At 53.9% G+C, this 19362-nt stretch overlaps 1 protein-coding gene and 1 long non-coding RNA gene across 2 annotated transcripts in view; both read left to right on the top strand.

Moving 5' to 3' along the window:
- RUSC2 (RUN and SH3 domain containing 2) overlaps nucleotides 1-3759 on the top strand; it is a 61306-nt gene extending 57547 nt beyond the window's left edge. Inside the window, exons 13-14 of the mRNA XM_084832694.1 lie at nucleotides 1578-1710; nucleotides 2871-3759. The gene's annotated coding sequence lies outside the window, so the exon portion shown is untranslated. The remainder of the gene's footprint in view (nucleotides 1-1577; nucleotides 1711-2870) is intronic.
- Nucleotides 1-19362, top strand: part of LOC146351847 (uncharacterized) — a 1244848-nt gene that overhangs the window by 1119400 nt on the left and 106086 nt on the right. The gene's annotated exons all lie outside the window — the stretch shown is intronic.

Below are 19362 nucleotides of genomic sequence, written 5' to 3'. Positions count from 1 at the left end.
TTCAGGCTAGTTTAATCCCTCTCCAAGCAATGCCTTTCGGTGAAGCTCCCCGACCCCTGGGCATGCCCCCTGGGCAGGCTGATCCCTCTCTTGAGCCAGTCAGTAGTCATGTTAAAACCCTGGAAGCCCGGCTGCGGGCTGCAGATTCCCTCTTCAGGGGGTTGTGGCGGCACCTCCTCCAGTGGCCCTGCTTTCTGCCCGTTCCCTTCAGGGGCTCAAGGCCACCCTGGATGAGCCTCCCAGGACAGGGCTGGCACGCTGCGGGCAGGACCCGGCCCCTCTCTTTCAAGAGCATCCTGAACCATCTCCGAGCCCTGCTTCAGAGGAAACTGGGCGGTTGGGGGGAGCGCTGCAGGCAACCCCACAACCCCCCTTCCTTGTGCGCCAGCAGGCGGAGCCGTTCCCCTTGGATCCCAGCCGCGTGGGTGGGTGGTGTCGGGGGCTGCCGCGAGGCCTGTTCCAGCCCACTCTTGATCAGAGCGTATCCAGCTTGTGCCTCCTGGAACTGAACACACACCTGAGCACGGTCTGGCACTCGGAGTTCACATACTCCTGAGTGTGCAGTGAGATTCACGCAGCAACCAAAAACGCACACAAAGAATGTGCACGTTTGAAAAATTGCTGACGCAAGTCAATGGGAGAAAATACGTTTTAAAAACACACGTGATACATGCATTTGTGGAAGTGCACATGGAATTATGCACAACATTTTGTGAAAAAACACCCCCTCCAATGTGAACGCAAGCTGGAAGGAACTTTGAGGCATAAACTGGAGCGCCTTGACAAGCTCACGTTTGGCTGAAGCGCCCATCCCTAGATGGCTCTGGCTGAAGGAAAGGCAACCCGGATGTGGCTGGGGGCTGGGCTGGGCATGACAGGTGGGGTCAGAGTGAGGTGGCAGTAGGGAGAGAGCTGACCTCAAGCATGCTCTGTAGTTCGTGCAGTCTTCCTTGTAGGGTCTGGACTCCTCAGCACACCTGGCACGGGGGCCTTATGATTATGCCCCCCCCTTCATTGATCTTCAGTCATTTCAGGTTGTTAGAGGCTATCCTGGCAGCAGCTAGAGTTCTGCCTAGCTTTCCCCCCAATCTTTGTAGAGATGCTCCTCTCCCCCACAAATGAGTCGGCCACCTTTACTTGGAAACCCAAAGCTGTTACCTCTGAAGGGGGAAAAAGATTCATTTGGAATATTTTCTATAGAGGTTGCATTGATTTCAAGTAGATCTTGTAATTCTTAACAGGTGAGTGCTACATCCTCAATGTGGCTGAAAAATGAGTAGCAAAATTTTTTTCCCGCATTTTCTAATTTCCAGTATTTTATTCTAGCATTTTATTCCAGAAGTGTGCAACCTCATGATATGAAGAATTAAAACACACACACATAACATCTCATCACTTTCAAATCCTGGCACATTTCTTTTGCTGGCTAGACAGTTGAAATGTGTTGCTTTCTCACCCCAAAATTGAGCCAAAAGATGTTTTCTAATTATTAGATTTAAAAAATACCCTTAGTAGTATCTAAATGTTATAAATATATTGTTGGTCTCTGGCCCCAAATACCCTGTTCTCATCTTCAGAATCCCAGTGAAAGATGAATTTCTGCACAGCCGTCTTACGCGGAGCCAGGCTGCCACTCCATCTAGCCCTGTTGGGTCTGCCGGGACATGCAGCAGCTCTTGGGCAGAGGATGGAGGATCCATGAAAATGCTGGTAATTCTGCCCTTCTGAAAACTGGTATCTCTGCACCCCCAGCAACACTCTTGTGTCCTTCGTGAATGCCATGAATGTCTGAGGCCTGCCCACGCTGGCCCCTGATTCCCTCTGCCCCATCAAGGATGCTGATGGTTCAAGCCTCGGGAAGAACAGCCTGCAGAGATTCAAAGAGGTGGGAGGGATCCAAAGGCCACCTAGTCCAGCCCGAACCATCCTTGGATCTCCCCCCCCCCAATCTCCTGATCATCCAGCCTTCTTGAGGGTCTTGTCTGGAGAAGGGAGGGGGTTGTGGGGTCCCTGCCCCTCCTCCGTCCTTCCGCACATTCATAGAATCATAGAATAGTAGGGTTGGAAGGGGCCTACAAGGCCATCGAGTCCAACCCCCTGCTCAATGCAGGAATCCAAGTCAGAGCATCCCTGACAGATGGTTGCCCAGCCTCGCCTTGAACGCCTCCGGTGTGGGAGAGCCCACCACCTCCCTAGGGAATTGGTTCCATTGTCGTATTGCTCAGGACGCTTTTCCTGATGTTCAGTCGGAATTTGGCTTCCTGTCACTTGAACCCATGATTCTATGTCCTGCACCCTGGGATGATCGAGAAGAGATCCTGGCCTTCCTCTCTGTGACAACCTTTCAAGGACTTGAAGAGTGCTATCATGTCTCCCCTCAGCCTTCTCTTCTCAAGGCTAAACATGCCCAGTTCTCTCAGTCTCTCCTCACAGGGCTTTGTTTCCAGGCCCCTGATCATCTTCGTTGCCTTCCTCTGAACCCTCTCCAGTTTGTCTGCATCCTTCTTCAAGTGTGGTGCCCAGAACTGGACACAGTACTCCAGATGAGGCCTAACCAGTGCAGAGTAGAGGGGAACTAGGACTTCCTGGGATTTGGAAGCTATGCTTCTATGAGTGCAGCCCAAAAGAGCATTGGCCTTTTTTGCAGCCACATCACATTGTTGGTTCAGCTTGGGATCAACCACAATTCCAAGATCCTTCTTGCTTGTAGTGTGGTTGAGCCACGTATCCCCCATCTTGTAACTGTGCATTTGGTTTCTTTTTCCTAGGTGCAGAACTGGGCATTTATCCCTATTAAATGTCATTCTGCTGTTTTCTGCCCAGCGCTCCAGCCTATCCAGATCACTTTGAATTTTGTTTCTGTCTTCCAGGGTATTAGCTATCCCGCCCAATTTGGTGTCATCTGCAAATGTGATCAGCATTCCCTGCACCTCCTCCTCCAAGTCATTAATACAAATGTTGAAGAGCACTGGGCCCAGGACTGAGCCCCGTGGTACCCCACTTGTGAGATCAGATTTGTCTGGCAGGACTTGTTCTTGACAAATCCATGTTGGCTTCAAGTAATCACGGCATTGTTTTCAAGGTGCTTCCAGATGGATTCCTTTATCATCTGCTCCAGAATTTTCCCTGGGATTGATGTCAGACTGACTGGTCTGTAGTTCCCAGGTTCCTCCTTTTCACCCTTTTTGAAGAGAGGGACAACGTTAGCCCTCCTCCAGTCATCTGGCACTTCCCCCGTCCTCCATGATTTCTCAAAGAGAATAGACAGCGGTTCTGAGAGTTCTTCTGCCAGTTCCTTTATGACTCTAGGATGCAGTTCATCTGGCCCTGGAGATTTGAACTCATTCAAAATAATTAGGTGTTCCTTGACCATATGCCTATTGATCTCAAGCTGCAATCCTGCCCCTTCAGCCTGTACTTCGCCTTTGCCAGCGGGGTCATAGACCCTCTTTTGGGAGAAGACTGAGCCAAAGTAGGAATTGAGCACTTCTGCCTTTTCTTTGTCATCTGTTATCATTTTGCCATCCTTATTTAATATTCTCCGCTTTAGCCTTCCTGACACCTTCCCTGCAATTCTGTGCTACCTGCCTGTACTCTTCCTTTGTTACTTGGCCTTCTTCCCACTTCTTATATGTGTCCTTTTTCGTTTTCAGGTCATCCCTAAGCTTTTTGTGAAGCCACACTGGCTTCTTCTGTTGTCTTCCACCTTTTCTTCTTGTTGGAATTGTTTGTAATTGTGCCTTGAGAATTTCCTTTTTTAAAAGCTCCCACCCATCTTGGACTCCTTTTCTCGTTAGCGTCGCTTGCCATGGGAGGGTCATGGCAGCAGCATATCCAGCACTTGCTTCTCTAAAGTATTCTGGGCCAGGGCATTGTGGGTGAGATGGCCGTAGGTGTGGCCAAACTGGAACTTGTAGCCTACAAGCAGACAGAAGACCCCAGGAGTGATGCCTTGCGAGGTGTGTCGGGCAGGGCCTCCGGTGTCCTGGCTGGGCAAATGCTGCAGCCTTCTCCCGGAGCAAGGTGGGGATGCTCTTGTGCAGGGGGCTTTCTGGAGGGGAGAGGAAAAGCCAAGAGGAGGCTGGCGACCCAGAGCAGCTTCTTGCAATGTCTGGCAAATGATCAATGGGCACAATTTGTGGGAACGTCTGCCACCACCTCCTCCTCCCCCATTTCCCCCAGGCACTGAGGATGGGGCCCAATGTGCTAGCCAAGTGATTGACATGACCGTTTAAATTCAGACGGTAGCTCTGACTACTTGTGAGTAGCTCATTTTTGTTTTGACAAAAGCACCAAGCGGGAGCAAAATAGAAGAATTCCCTCCTCCAATGCAGAGAGGTTCCCTATGGAGTTATTACAAGAGCAGAGAGCAGGAAAGCGAGGGGGCTGGGACGGCCGCAGAGACCTTCCTTGCTCGTGTCAGAACGCACCTCTGGCTGCAGAGCCCCAGACCTGCAGCTGCTGCAGTCGCTCCCTTCACCAGCTCGTGCTGCAAGCGGCCCTGGGGTCACAGAGGATCCCAGGGGCGGGGTGGAATCTCCTCATTCCACCCCCAAGGCTAAAACATTGCTGTGAAGGTGCATTGTCCTTTCTGGCAAGCAAACTACCGGGGGGGCAGTGATGGTGGCAGCAAGGCCATGGCCAAGTTAGCGTCCTGCAGGGGAAGGCCGGTCCCTTGGGATTCGCCCATGCTTTACAGGGACTGATGCCTGGGGGCCTGAAGGCAGAGTGAGCGCAGAACTCTGTTCGTGCAAATATTCCCACAGAATTTTCTGTCAGCTGCCTTTCAAGAAAGGGTCACTGTAGTGTAGAGCGATCCCTGGCCAGCGTGGTGAGCCATCCAACGGGTGATGGCAGGAAAGGCTCCAGCGCTTGGCCGCCAAGTGTTCGAGTCCCAACCGAGGCAAAGTCCACCTTCAGCTCCATGGCTGAGGAATTGGGTGCTTCCTCTCCAGAGGTGTCGAGCAGCAGCAAATGTGAGATTCAGGCCAGATATCAGAGTCGATCAACCCCACATTTGGGGCACCACGTTGCAGCTTTGAAAGGACTACAGTTTGCCACTTGCTGTATTTCGTACAGGGGATGTAACGGGGCCAACTGACATCCGTCATTGGGGCAACTTCTCTTGCAAGCTTTCGTGTTGCACAGAAGTCTCCACAGCCCAGCACTGTAAAGCAAGTCATGGACCGCAGCAGACGGTGGGGGAAAGCCACGAGTTGGGTGGGGAGGTAGCTAGGCCGCAGGCTCACCTGGCACGTAGCCCTTGTAGTGGGGCAGGAGGCAAGTCTTTGCCACTGGCGGGAGGGAATCGCCCTCTTTCTGGGCCTCAGCACTGCTCCCAGACCTTTGCCCTTGTTTCCGAAGCATTTGATCAAGCTCCACCAAAGCCTGATGAGTGATGACTTGCCAGTCAAATACTGGGCATGAGGTACAAATCCAGTGAAGCCTGCATTACATGGATCATGAGAAGTAGAGCCTTAACAGAAGCCACAAATCCCCTTCTCATTGGCACCAGAGTTCCAGGGACATGACACATGGGCAGCTTTTGGGGGCTACCAGCAGCTGCCCTGCTTGCAGGACGAATCCTATCGGCTGTTCCAGGGCACTTGGGAAGTAGGACATCTTGCTGCTCTCCCCCAGTCAGCAGTGAGTGACTAGGATTATTTGGGGTCCCTGAACTGTTGAGAAACTCGGGGGCACTCTCAGAAAATGGCTGCCATGGGACATGGCTACTCACAAAGGATGGAACTTGCCTGAGAAACTGAGTACAAGGCTGAGGGTGGACTTGAGCCCCAAATACCAAACCACATAGTGGCTCCCGTACAGGACAGCAAAGCACCCATGTCACAGAAGGCAAACGGGTCAGGCTGACTGGCACGTCACTTTCCCAGGGGTGAAGATGTACTCCGTCATCCTGTTCCCTCTGAACCTGGAAAGCGGGAAGCATCCGTTTCACAGGAGACCTGCGGGAGACGAGAACTGGTTTGTGGAGATGGATCGGCACAGCTGCTGCTGGCATTCCCGGACTCTCCTTGGGGGTCTGGTGGCTGCGGGGCACTCCCAAACTGAGCACGGCGTTGCTGCCAACTCCCTCGCCCCCGGCAGGCCCAAAGCCCTTTCCGCACATCAGCACCCAAACGCACGCCCACCCTCTCACGCTCACCTTCCCCAGCAAAGCACCGTCCATCTCGGGCTCCCTCCCCGCCCCCGCCCAGTCATTCTGCTCCCACTGCTGAACCCCACAGCTGCTCCCCTCTAGCTTACTAGGCACCAGTGGGGCAGGATCCCTTTGGAAAAGTTCAGTGCACCCGAGCACGTGCAAAGTGTGGTGCCGGATGCCTTGTGAGCCCAGCGCCGCTCTGGGGAAATTAAGGCAGGGGGCAGCGGGAGCGCTGTGCCTCCAGGCCTGCCCAGCCACCCCAAAATGAAGAACAAGCCATGGCTGCTGTGGGCCGGAGAGCGGCACACGTGCTGGGGGAGCAGTGCTCTGCAGGTGCCGTGCTGGGAAGCCCAGCCGCAGGGCGCCCCCTTCCCTGCCGTTCACAGATAGGCGGGCGTGCGGGCAGCTCTGCACTTTGCATGTGCCACCTTTGGGGCACGTAACCCTGGCCTCCCCGCCATCTTCCGAAGGGAAACCCCTCCGCTGAGGAGGCTCTTGCCCCGGCTGACTGGCCCTCAGCCTCACCTGGGATGAAGTACTTCTGGGGGCTCCTGTTCTCCAGAGAGTGGGGCGAGACACATGGCTTGGAGGCACGGCGGGACACGTGTGAGGCCGCAGCTGTAGACATGGCCACCAGTGGGGTCTTGGACTTGGCGGTGAGGCACTGGGGGCACAGAAGCAGCAATGTCCAGTCAAGAAGACGCTATGGGGTGGAATCTGGAAGTGCTCTGGCCTGCCCCCTAAGTGGTTGCTTCATTGGCTCTTTTTCCCAGTCTGGTAAAGAAAACTGGCCGGGGGGGACGGGACTGAAAAGAAATCATTCCATTCAATGAGCAAGTGTGGCAAAGTGGTTAGAATGCTGGATTGGGCCTGGGGAGACCTGGGTTCCAGTCCCTACTCAGCCATGAAGCTCCCTGGGTGACTTGAGGCCGGCCACTGACTCTCAGCCTAACCTACCTCACAGGGTTGTTGTGAAGATAAAATGGAGAGGAGACCATGTAAGCTGCTTTGGGGTCCTTGCAAGAGGAAAAAGGGTGGGATAGCACAACAACATACGTAATGCAGGATATGTGCCTCAACAACACCACAAGCAAGAAGGATCTTGGAATTGTGGTAGATCACAGGCTGAATATGAGCCAACAATGTGATGTGGCTGCAAAAAAGGCAAATGCTATTTTAGACTGCAGTAATAGAAGCATAGCTTCCAAATCCCGGGAAGTACTAGTTCCCCTCTACTCAGCACTGGTTAGGCCTCATCTGGAGTACTGTGTCCAGTTCTGGGCACCACACTTGAAGAAGGATGCAGACAAACTAGAGAGGGTTCAGAGGAGGGCAACAAAGATGATCAGGGGACTGGAAACAAAGCCCTATGAAGAGAGACTGAAAGAACTGGGCATATTTAGCCTTGAGAAGACTGAGGGGAGATAGGATAGCGCTCTTCAAGTACTTGAAAGGTTGCCACAGAGAGGAAGGCCAGGATCTCTTCTCGATCATCCCAGAGTGCAGGACACGGAATAATGGGTTCAAGTGACAGGAAGCCAGATTCTGGCTGAACATCAGGAAAAATGTCCTGACTGTTAGAGCAATATAACAATGGAACCAATGACCTAGGGAGGTGGTGGGCTCTCCCACACCGGAGGCGTTCAAGGCGAGGCTGGGCAACCATCTGTCAGGGATGCTCTGACTTGGATTCCTGCATTGAGCAGGGGGTTGGAGTCGATGGCCTTGTAGGCCCCTTCCAACCCTACTATTCTATGATTCTATGAATGTGCGGAAGGACGGAGGAGGGGCAGGGACCCCACAACCCCCTCTATGGGGGCCCTGCCTCTGCCCTCGCCCTGTGCGGGCCGGAGCCAGTGCCGGAGCCGCCCAGCCGTGGCCACGTTCTCTGTCCGGCCCACTGCCCCCCGCCAGGGGCGGCCGGCCCGCCCCGCCCCGCGGCCTCGCCGAGCAGCGGGGAGCTGGAGTCCCGCCTGCCGAGTTTCCCTGTGAATCCGGGGATCGCGCCGTACCCGGGGGCCCTTGTGCTCTGGGCCCGTCGCGGTTGCCCGGGAGCGGGCGGCGGCCGCGGCCAGGGTGAGCCGCCTCGGGCTGGCGAGCCGCGCTGAGGGGAGCTCCCCGTGCGTCTGGCGCGGCGCGAGCTTGCCGCGGGGGCGGCAGCCGCCGTAGCTGCAGGGGCGGCGGGGCGAGAGCAGCCGCCGGGCCGGGCCGTTTCTGATGGCCCCGTGTGAACCCTGCCCCAGCCTGCCGGGGGACGGCGAGGCGCGCTTCGGCTGACCGGCTGTGCCGTGATGGCCGGAAGCCCCCGCCGCCCCGCATCACCGCCGGCATGGAGAAGCGCGGGGGAGGCCGGGCCGGGCCGGGCCGGGGCGCGTGCGGAAGGGCTGCGAGCCCCGTCCTGGGCCTGGAACGGGTGCCTGGGCTGAGCCCGTGCCCAGAGGCGCCCCGAGGCGCTGTCCTCGGCGCCCTGGTGAAACAGCCGGGTCGCCCGGGCAGCCGGCTGCCCTCGAGGCGTGTTTGGCGGAGGGGCGGCGAGGACCCCCCGAGGCTGCCGGGCGCTTCTTCTCCCTCGGGCGGCGGAGCCTGGCGGCGCCCGCGGTACACGAAGGAGAAACGCTCTTGGTGCAGGCGCGGTCCCAAGGCTCCGCCGAGGAGGCGGCGCCCCTGCGGGAAGCGGCGCGAGGAGGCCCCGAGCCCTCCCGGGCCAGGGCCGCGCCGAGAGGGCTGTGCCGTGCGCCGTCTCCCGCCGGCCTCCGGCGGGACGGAGCTGGTCGTCGAAGCCCGCCACGTGCGCGCCTGGGGGCCCGGGCGCGGGCGCCCGCGCACTCCTGCGAGCGCCCTGACTCCCCAGCCGCCCCCCCCTCGCAGGGCCGGCAGGATCGGGCGCCGGCTGAGGGACCCCCCCCCTCGGAGCCTGGCACTGGGGCCCAAGCTTTTCGCCATGGGTGCCGCATGAAGTTCTGGATCGGCGCTTTCTGTGGCTCACTGCCCGGACACGGTCTGTGATGTGATGGTGATTTCGGAGGCATCCCCATAAAAATCCAGGGGAATGAGGAGTATCCATGCCTCAGATCCATGTTTTGTGGCATGACAGCACCACAAATCTATGGATCCGTGGTTTTCATACTGAAGTCCATGAACACAGAAATGATCTGTGATTTGCTGGGTTTTTTGGTGGCACCTTCTGTTAAACAAAATCCATAGGATCCATGCCCCCAAATCCATGTTTTTATGCCATGGTGGTGTGTGATTATTATGGATTCATGTTTTTACATCACTCTTACTCCATGAAGTACAGGATCAGTAATTTCAATACTTTGCGCTGTGGCCGTGGATGTGATCTGTGATGTTATGATGCATTTGTGGGAACACTATATAAAAATCCAGAGGACCCATAAGGAACTGCATCTTGAATCCTTTTTCTTGCCATCCTGGATCTGAGAAATATAGGATCCATGCCACTGGATTTGCTTTGTGATTCAGCTATGATTTTGGATGCACTATATATATAAAATCCAGATGATACATCAGGATGCATGGCTCGCATAAATGGTTCACACCATTTGGGGTGAAGCAGCAGGTCTGGGATCCTTGGTATGCATACATTTGACAAAGATGAGTTCTGTGCTTTGATGGGGGGGTGCGGGGGGGGGCTCAATGTAAAAATTCAGAGGATCTATATTGAATTGTGTGTCTTATCCATGGTTTTATAACATCACAGTGCTGCGAAGCCCCAGATCTGTGTTATTTGTCACTCATTCCCTGGGCATGGATGTGTTCTGCGATATGAAGGTGTTTGGGGGGCCTTCCCCTGTAAAAATGATGAGGATCCCTGACTCAGATCCCTGTTTTTGTGCTGTGGCTGCCCCACGAGTGGCAGATCCATGATTTTTCTGGTTTAGTCTGTAAGGCAGGTGTGCCCTGTGATATGATGGTAGTTTGGGGGATTTGCTCTGTAAAAATTGTATGAAAGTATGAAAGCAAGAGGATCCCTGCCAAAGATCCCTGTGTTTGCACCGTGGCTGCACCCACGAGTGACGCATCTGTGATTTTTCTGGTTCATTTGGTGGAGGCAGATGTGCTCAGTCATATGATGGTGGTTTTGTGAGTCTCCCCTTTAAAAATCATATGAAATCATGAGGATCCCTTTTTGATTTCATGGATCCTCATTTTACCCAGTCCCCTCAGGGAGGCCTGTGTTGTCCCAAACCGCAGAGGACACAGGATGCAGAGGACAAAGCACCAGGCCAGGGCCTGGGCTGGAGGGGGAAACAGCCCGACTTCCTTCTTCTGAACTCAGAGCTCCGTGTTAGTGCTGAGCAAGCGGGGGGGGGGGCATGGGGGCCTTCCCAGAAGTTGTAGCCAGATGCAGCAGAAAGGAAATGACTACCCTCTGCATGGAGAAAGGAGCTAAAATGTTGTTAATTTATTAATTTCTTAGGCTCTGTTCTAAAAAACAAAACAGTCTCAAGGCAACTTACAACAAAATTAAAACATACTTTTAAAGAATTTAAAACAGCTAAAAATATTTATCAATAAAATACCACAACCCCATATGATGCTATTTCATGGGATTGGAGACTGAGTGGGATGATCTCTTGGGGTCCATTCCAACTTGGTGATTCTTAAGAACATAAGAAGAGCCCCGCTGGATCAGACCAGGGTCCATCTAGTCCAGCTTTCTGTTCATACAGTGACCAACCAGCTGCCCACACCCCAATCAGGACATGACTGCAACGGCACCCTCCTGCCCATGTTCCCCAGCAACTGGTGTACACAGACATACTGCCTCTGGTCCTGGAGGTGGCATAGAGCCTTCAGGACTAGTAGCCATTAATAGCTTCCTCCTCCAGGAATTTTTCCAACCCCCTTTTAAAGCCATCCAAATCAGTGGCTGTGAAGAATAGTTGAGCCTAGTCCCAAGAAGGTAGGACTGGCCAACCCTGGCCACAGATTCCCACAACCTAGTAGCCTCCCACTCTGGCCAATAGGCACTGAAATTAGCGCTGAAGTTATTCAGAGACACGCGCCAATTCAAAGCTGGGAAAAGTTTATTAAGAGAAGGAACAATGGGAAAGGGAAGGGGAGAGGTAGTAGATTGTACAGGAAATTACAAGCAAGATTACAAGTACAAGAAATGCTCAGAAATGCAGAGAGCCTTTGTACGCACCCCCAAGAGCAAAACAAGAAAGAATCATAGAATAGTACGGAGGGAACGGGCCTACAAGGCTCAGTCTTCTCCCAAAAGAGGGTGTATGACCCCCCTGGCAAAGGCAAAACACAGGCTGAAGGGGTAGGATTGCAGCTTGAGATCCATAGGCATATGGTCACGGAACACCTCATTCCTTTGAATGAGTTCAGATCTCCAGGGCCAGAGGAACTGCATCCAAGAGTAATAACGGAACTGGCAGAAGAACTCTCAGAACCACTGTCTGTTCTTTCATGGAGGACGGGGGAAGTGCCAGATGACTGGAGGAGGGCTAATGTTGTCCCTATCTTCAAAAAGGGTAATAAGGAGGAACCTGGGAACTACAGACCAGTCAGTCTGACATCAATCCCTGGGAATATTCTGGAGCAGATGATAAAGGAATCCATCTGTTTGTTGTTTATTCGGTCAGTCGCTTCTGTCTCTTCGTGACTTCATGGACCAGCCCACGCCAGAGCTGCCTGTCAGCCGTCGCCACCCTCAGCTCCCCCAAGGTCGAGTCCGTCACCTCCAGAATATCATCCATCCATCTTGCCCTTGGTCGGCCCCTCTTCCTTTTGCCTTCCACTTTCCCTAGCATCAGCATCTTCTCCAGGGTTTCCTGTCTTTTCATGATGTGGCCAAAGTACTTCAGTTTTGCCTTTAATATCCTTCCCTCAAGTGAGCAGTCTGGCTTGATTTCCTGGAGGATGGACTGGTTTGATCTCCTTGCAGTCCAAGGCACTCTCAGAATTTTCCTCCAGCACCACAGTTGAAAAGCATCTATCTTCCTTCGCTCAGCCTTCCTTATGGTCCAGCTCTCGCAGCCAGAGGTTACTACGGGGAATACCATTGCTTGAACTATGCAGACCTTTGTTGTCAGTGTGATGTCTCTGCTCTTCACTATTTTATCAAGATTTGTCATTGCTGTCCTCCCAAGAAGAAAACATCTTCTGATTTCCTGGCCGCAGTCAGCGTCTGCAGTAATCTTTGCACCTAGAAAGACAAAGTCTGTCTCTGCCGCCATGTTTTCTCCTTCTATTTGCCAGTTATCAATCAAGCTGGTTGCCATAATCTTGGTTTTCTTGAGGTTTAACTGCAACCCAGCTTTTGCACTTTCTTCTTTCACCCTCGTCATGAGGTTCCTCAGCTCCTCCTTGCTTTCAGCCATCAAAGTGGTATCATCTGCATATTGGAGATTGTTAATGTCCCTTCCAGCGATTTTAACTCCAGCCTTGGCTTCATCAAGCCCAGCATGTCGCATGATGTGTTCTGTGTACAGGTTGAATAGGTAGGGTGAGAGTATACAACCCTGCCGTGCTCCTTTCCCAATCTTAAACCAGTCCGTTGTTCCGTGGTCTGTTCTTACCATTGCTACTTGGTCGTTATACAGGACGCAGACAAGATGACTTGGTATCCCCATACCACCAAGAACTTGCCACCATTTGTGATGATCCACACAGTCGAAGGCTTTAGAATAGTCAATAAAACAAAAATGGATGTTTTTCTGAAACTCCCTGGCTTTTTGCATTATCCAGCGGATATTGGCAATTTGGTCTCTAGTTCCTCTGCCTTTTCTAAACCCAGCTTGTACATCTGGCAATTCTCGTTCCATGAATTGCTGGAGTCTCCCTTGCAAGATCTTGAGCATGACCTTACTGGCATGTGAAATAAGTGCCACTGTTTGATAGTTGGAACATTCTTTGGTGCTTCCCTTTTTTGGTATGGGGTTATAAGCTGATTTTTTCCAATCTGTTGGCCATTCTTGTGCTTTCCAAATTTGCTGGCATATGGCCTGCATCACCTTGACAGCATCATCTTGCAAGATTTTAAACAGTTCAGCTGGGATACCGTCGTCTCCTGCTGCCTTGTTGTTAGCAATGCTTCTTAAGGCCCATTCCACCTCACTCTTCAGGATGTCTGGCTCTAGCTCACTGACCACACCGTCAAATCTATCCCCGATATTATCTTTCCTATACAGATCTTCCATATATTCTTGCCAGTAACTCCCATTGTGCCGAATGAGGCTTGGCTTTGAATGCCCACATCAGAACTTACAGAGTTTCCCCCTCAATTGAAATGGCACACTTTTAACCCCAATTCCTTAAGTGCAATTCAGCAGTCAAGCAGGATCTTGAGGCTTTGAATAATTGCCTTAGGAAGAAAGTACTTCACAGCTTCGTTATAGATATCCTGCAGGTTACAATAGGGGCTGGTTTCTGTCTTTATGTTTACTGCTCTCTTTCCCACAACAAACCCATTACTGTCTCGTCAGAAGTAACTCCCATTGTGGACAATGAGGTCCTCTGGGTTAAAATGGGGGCTAGTTTCCCTCTTTGAGTTCTCTGCCCCCCCTTTTCCAGCACAAGCATATGTGTGTCTCCCATTGTGCTTAATGAGGCTTGCTCCTGAAATGCAGGTGCATCTGGACTTTCAGGGCAAAGGTGAAAGGGGGAGAGGGGAGAAGCCTCTCTTCACAGCAAAGCTGATTCCTTTTTAAAAATCTGGTACTCCTCCATTAGCTTCTCCTTCTTTTGTCCTGGAAACACGGTCCAGGAGGTGGGAACACTGATGAGGTAATCAGACCAAACCCAGACTCCACCCAGCCTTCAAGAAAATAATTCTTTAGAAAATCCTTCTAAAGATTAGAGCTCAGTGGAAACAGCACAGAGCCCCAGGCTACAGCGATGATAAGCCTGGGGCTTTAAGGGCTGTGGAAACAGGAAAAGGAGAAGATGCGACTGGGGAAACATCGCAACAACTGCATTCACCAAGCTGTGTGGCGAACCACATGTTGTCTTCTTCCAGTTGTGACCCTCCCATGTTTCCCCAACACTTCTCCCATCTTCTTTCTTACCAGAAGGGGTGTTTCTCCTAGTGCTGCCAGTCAGAAGGCACAGTGCAGCAATTCTGTCTTTTTCTTCTTAATGGATTTCCCATGGCAAGGAAAGAGATGGAGGAAGCAGTGGGGAAACATGGCAGGGCCATGAATGGTCCTCCTAGAAGAATTCTGTGCATAAGGCAGGGCAATGGTATGATAAAGGCTCCCTCTGGAAGCAGCCAAAAATCCATTATGGAAGAAAAGACGGAATAGCTCAGCAACGCCTCTTGACTGTTGGCATGAGCCAGGAGTCCTCCCTCTGGAAGCATCTCTGTGCTCCCATAGCCTGAAAACTGCTGCTCTTCCTATGCCAGCAGTCGGGATGTCATTTTGGAGGGGGCCAGCAGGGGGCCCTTATCCCCCCAAGAACAGCAAAGAGCCTTGCAGCATCCTCGGGCAGCTTCCCCAGCCTGGAGCCCTCCGGATTCGCTGGGCTACAACTGCCAGCATTCCCAGCCAGCATGGCCATTGCGGAGGGCTCGCGTGGCTTTAAAGGGGTGGAAGTGGACAAATTCATGGTGGAGGAGAAGGCTGTCAGTGGCTGCTAGTCCTGATGGCTCCACACTGCCTCCAGTCTCGGAGGCCATGTGCCTGCATACACCACATGCATGGGTGGGAGGTGCGGTTGCACTCGTGTCCTGCTTGTGGGTCTCCCGTGGGCAGCTGGTTGGCCACTGTGTGAACAGAATGCTGGACTGGATGGACCTGGTCTCATAGAATCATAGAATCATTCTGAGGGAGGGGGGAGGCATTCCAATGGAAAAGCAGTGGTTTCCTAATAACCAACAGAAACTTAGGTAACTCCGTGTATTTTAGTGCCTATGAGAAGTTCACATCAGAAATACATACATTCCATCTATTTTGAAGTTCACAGGCACTACCGCTTTGGGAGAACACCTGCCACCACAGATTCTTGACTCCCCTTTTCCCTAACCAGACAATCTCTTCTTCTGAATGCAAGTCCTCATTCTTTCTGTGGAGGCTGCCATGAGATAAGTGCAAAAGCCTGGTGAGTTCTCAGAAATGCCTTTGGCAGGGCACATCAGGGCTCCGGGGCTGGGCTCCTGCCTCTCGAGGGAAGTGCTGTAGCTCTCCGGTAGATCCCCTGCTTTGCCTGCAGTCGGCCCCAGGTGCAACCCTCACGATCTCCGGGGGCTGGCTGGGAAAGGCCCTCCTGGAGCCTGGGAGCACCACCGCTAGTTGGGGCAAGACTAACTCGGGGTGAGGCTGACTCCCAAGGCCCCCTTCCTCCTGCCGCCACACGACAGGGCCCGGCGCACTCCCGCAGAGCTGCTGCAGGCAACACATGCCGCTGCGCCCCAGGACCCTACCCCAAAGCAGTGCCACTGGTGTGGGGGGCCGGGGGCTGCCCTCCCTTGCCCCAGAGCACGGCAGGCAGCTGATCAACCTATTGAGAGAGACTGACTGAGAGATTTAATCTTATCCGTTTGGGTATAAATAGAGACCGCAGTTTTGTGTCCCAGTACAGGCAATTACAGCTGGCTAATTAACTTAGGAATGGTAGGATGATAGTGTTATCACCAGTTATTATTATTTTCATCCCAGAGTGCAGGACATGGATTAATGGGCTCAAGTTACAGGAAGCCAGATTCCAGCTGAACGTCAGGAAAAACTTCCTGTTAGAGCAATACGACAATGGAACCCATTCCCTCGGGAGGTGGTGGGCTCTCTCACCCTGGAGGCGTTCAAGACGAGGCCGGACAGCCACCTGTCAGGGATGCTCTGACTTGGATTCCTGCACTGAGCAGGGGGTTGGATTCGATGGCCTTGTAGGCCCCTTCCAGCCCTACTATTCTATGATTCTAAATGTGGCTAGCGAGGGAGGCTGGTGGTGGCCCTTCAGGGGAACTCCCTCCTCCGTAATCCCAGGGTCAAGCAACACCAAGGAAGTGGGAAGGTGCAGCAAAGATCCTGGCTGCCTCACCCAGCAAAGGTCTCCCCCGTCTGGGAGGTGCTCCCCTCTCCCGCAGAGACATCTCGCCCTTGTCTGCGCTCCACCCCGACGTGGCCCTTGGTGCAGTGCCTGGTGTCAGAGGAAGCCTAACCTGAGCAGGCCGGGCCTGGGTGCAGGCGGACCACGGTCTGAGAGCCCCTACCCCAGGCCAGCCCCAAAGTCGGCGTCCACGTCTTCAGAGTGAGGTGGAGCCCCCTCCTTCAAAGATGCCACTCAGCTAGCCTCAAAATATGGTACAAATATATATATAAGGAAATATGCTCAGCTCCTCTGGCTGGGGAACAGGGAAGTAGCCGAAAATAGCTGGGCCAAGGAGGAAGACTGAAGGGGGAAGGAAACTGCAACAGATGGAGCCCCAATGCTGTGATGAAGAGGGGCGGGGCATCACTGGTCACACAAAACCTTGGGCTTGGGACGAGGACTCGGCCTCATGCAACAGAGCGGATTAATGGGACAAAGGGGAGTTGGGCGCTGAAAGCACATGACTTATGTGTGGAACACTGCCGCAGGTGCTGGGGATGATCCGCGGCGTAGACGGCCTCCAGAGAGCAGGAGAAAAACTTCCGGAGGAGGAGGAGCGGTTTATTGGCTGTGAAAGGGAGCCCCCAAGTCCAGGGGGCGCCTGCCACCTCACACCGGCGGCTCGGGACAGGGGAGCCGTGGGGAAAGGCTGGGGCCGTTGCTTGGCCACTGCCGGAAGCAGGGAGGGCGCTGGGTGGGGAGGACCTTTGGTCTGACCCAGCCAGGGCGCCCGGAGTCCGAGCAGCCCTGCTGCTCTGCTCACCAAGCTGGCACGGACAAGCCTCCAGCGCTCCACGTAGGGATGTACGAAATGTACTTACCGTTCCGATCCAGGGCATCCGTGGTTGGGGGGAGGTGTTCCGTCCTTCCCCCCGGAATCCTCCCTGGCTGGCTCCACTCCGCGGCAGAGCCGCCAGCCAGGGCTGCCCGCAGCCGGATTCCGGCTGCTGCCAGATTCTGGCTGCTGCGGCCGCAAATGGTGGCCGCTACACTGGCCGCCATTTGCATCCCTGCCAAGCTGTGATAGGCTACATAAGTATTTACGTAGCCTATCATGGCAAAAGGCAGGGCCACAAATGGCGGCCGCAGCAGCTTGGCAGCGGCTGGAAGACAAGCTGCCACTGCCACCGCATCCACCACCGCATCCGCTGCCAGGTAGTTCCATCCCAGGGGGGATGGTGGGGGGGGCTGTTCCGCTACGGACTCTGGGGGGCCGGATTCCAAAGAATCCGGCCTCACTGGAGTCCGTGGTGGATTTCTCCAACATCCCTAGCTCCGCAGCTGTCCGCCAGGGTCTGCTCCCAGGTGCTCCCAGGCAAAACCGGCCTGCTCCCTGGACTCCACCAGTCTCTCTCTGCACAACAGCCTGCCTAGTGATGAAGGGGTGGATCTGGGCTGCCACTGGAGCAGCCCTCCAGATTTGGGGAGTTTGCCACATGTCACAATGTGCATGGGGCTGAAAAGGCCTCTAAGCCCAGCCATGTCCCCCATGACCGCTCTGGGCATGCAGCGGGGCCAAGGGGCAGTCCCGGGACAGGAGCTCTCTGGGTCTCACCTTCCTCACTTGGCACTGCACCCTGAAGCTGGTGGGGGAGGGGCAAGCCCAGGAGGGCCCCTCGCCCAGGGATCCCTCCCCTTCCAGGAAGGCCTCAGATACTGCAGCATGTGAGTAGGGGGGGCAGTGGCATCCACGGATTGTGGCAGGACTGCAGCCCCCACAATCTCTGCAGCAGCACCTGAAGTCTGACTGAAGCCGAGCACTTCCCCAGCCTCTTCACCCCACCCCCTGCCTCCAGTATGGAAGGCGAACTGGGGAGAGGGAGGCACGGCCCATGCCAGCACAGAGGGTTAATTTTGGACGTTCCCCCTCTAAATCCACCCATTCTAAATGGATCGATTTGCACTTGGCTGGAGGCTTGGCTGCCCACCACGACCCCCGCCCCAAACCCAGAGAGTCCTCCAAGGCCAGAGAGTTGGGCCCTGCAGAACTGACCAGCCCAACACAGTTCTTTGCCCTTAAAACACTTTATGAATGATCTGGAATTAGGGGTAAGCAGTGAGGTGGCCAAGTTTGCAGGCGACCCCAAATTATTCTGGATGGTGAAAACCCAAGTGGACTGCAGAGCACCAGCTCCACGAGGATCTCTCCCAACGGGGTGAATGGGCGACAAATTGGCAAATGCATTTCGATATAAGCAAGTGGAAGGTGGCAGAGCACACTGGGGCGTAAAAAATCCTAATTTTGCATACACCCTGATAGGGTCTGAGCTGGGCGGTGATTGACAAGCAAAGAGGTCTTGAGGTCATTGCAGAGAGCTCAGAGAAAACGTTGAGCCAGCTGTGAAAAAGGCCAATTCCATGCCAGGGGTTATTTGGATGGGGCTGAAAATAAAAGTGCCAGTATCATAACTCCATACCTCTGAATGGCTGACTAAACTGAAGCTGAATCCTGACAACACGGATGCTCTGTGGATTGGCGGTTCCCAAGTCGGGGAACTGGATAAGCGACCTGTCCTGGACAAGATTGTACTCCCCCATGAAGGAGCAGGTACGTAGCTTGGGAGTACTCCTAGATCCATCCCTGTCACTGGAGCCCCAGGTGGGCTCTGTGGCCTGGAGTACTTGGGCCAGCTTTGGCTGATCCGCCAGCTATAGCCTTTCCTGGACAGGGCTAACCTAGCCACAGCAGTGCACGGGCTGGTTACTTCGCAATTAGACTACTGCAATGCGCTCTATGTGGGGCTGCCCTTGAAGGCGACTCCGAAGTTGCAGCTAGTGCAAACTGCACCAGCTGGACCATTGACAGGAACATTATGTAAAACTCACATCACACTGTCTTAAAAGGAATTGCACTGGCTGCCAATGTATTTCCGGTCCAAATTCAAGGTGCTGGTGATAACATTGAAAGCCCTAAGCCACTTGGGACCTCGATATTTGAGGGAGTGCCTCCCCCTATATATGCCTGCCCAAGGACTGACATCTGTTGGAGGGCTCCCCCTCTGTGTCCCACCAGTGCGAGACATGCACCGTGGTGGGACGTGGGACTCCCTTCTCTGCTGTGGCACCTGGTTGTGGAATGGAGGCCTGATTGGCAGACATTCATCTCGTTTTGGCGCCAAGTAAAAACAGGGCTTTTTACC

This window comes from Heloderma suspectum, chromosome 2 (assembly GCF_057233095.1).
Source record: "Heloderma suspectum isolate Gila_16-S chromosome 2, 16-S_ref, whole genome shotgun sequence".
Taxonomy (NCBI): domain Eukaryota; kingdom Metazoa; phylum Chordata; class Lepidosauria; order Squamata; family Helodermatidae; genus Heloderma; species Heloderma suspectum.
The sequence above is the reverse complement of the archived record's forward strand: the minus strand, read 5'-3'. Positions and strand labels throughout refer to the sequence as shown.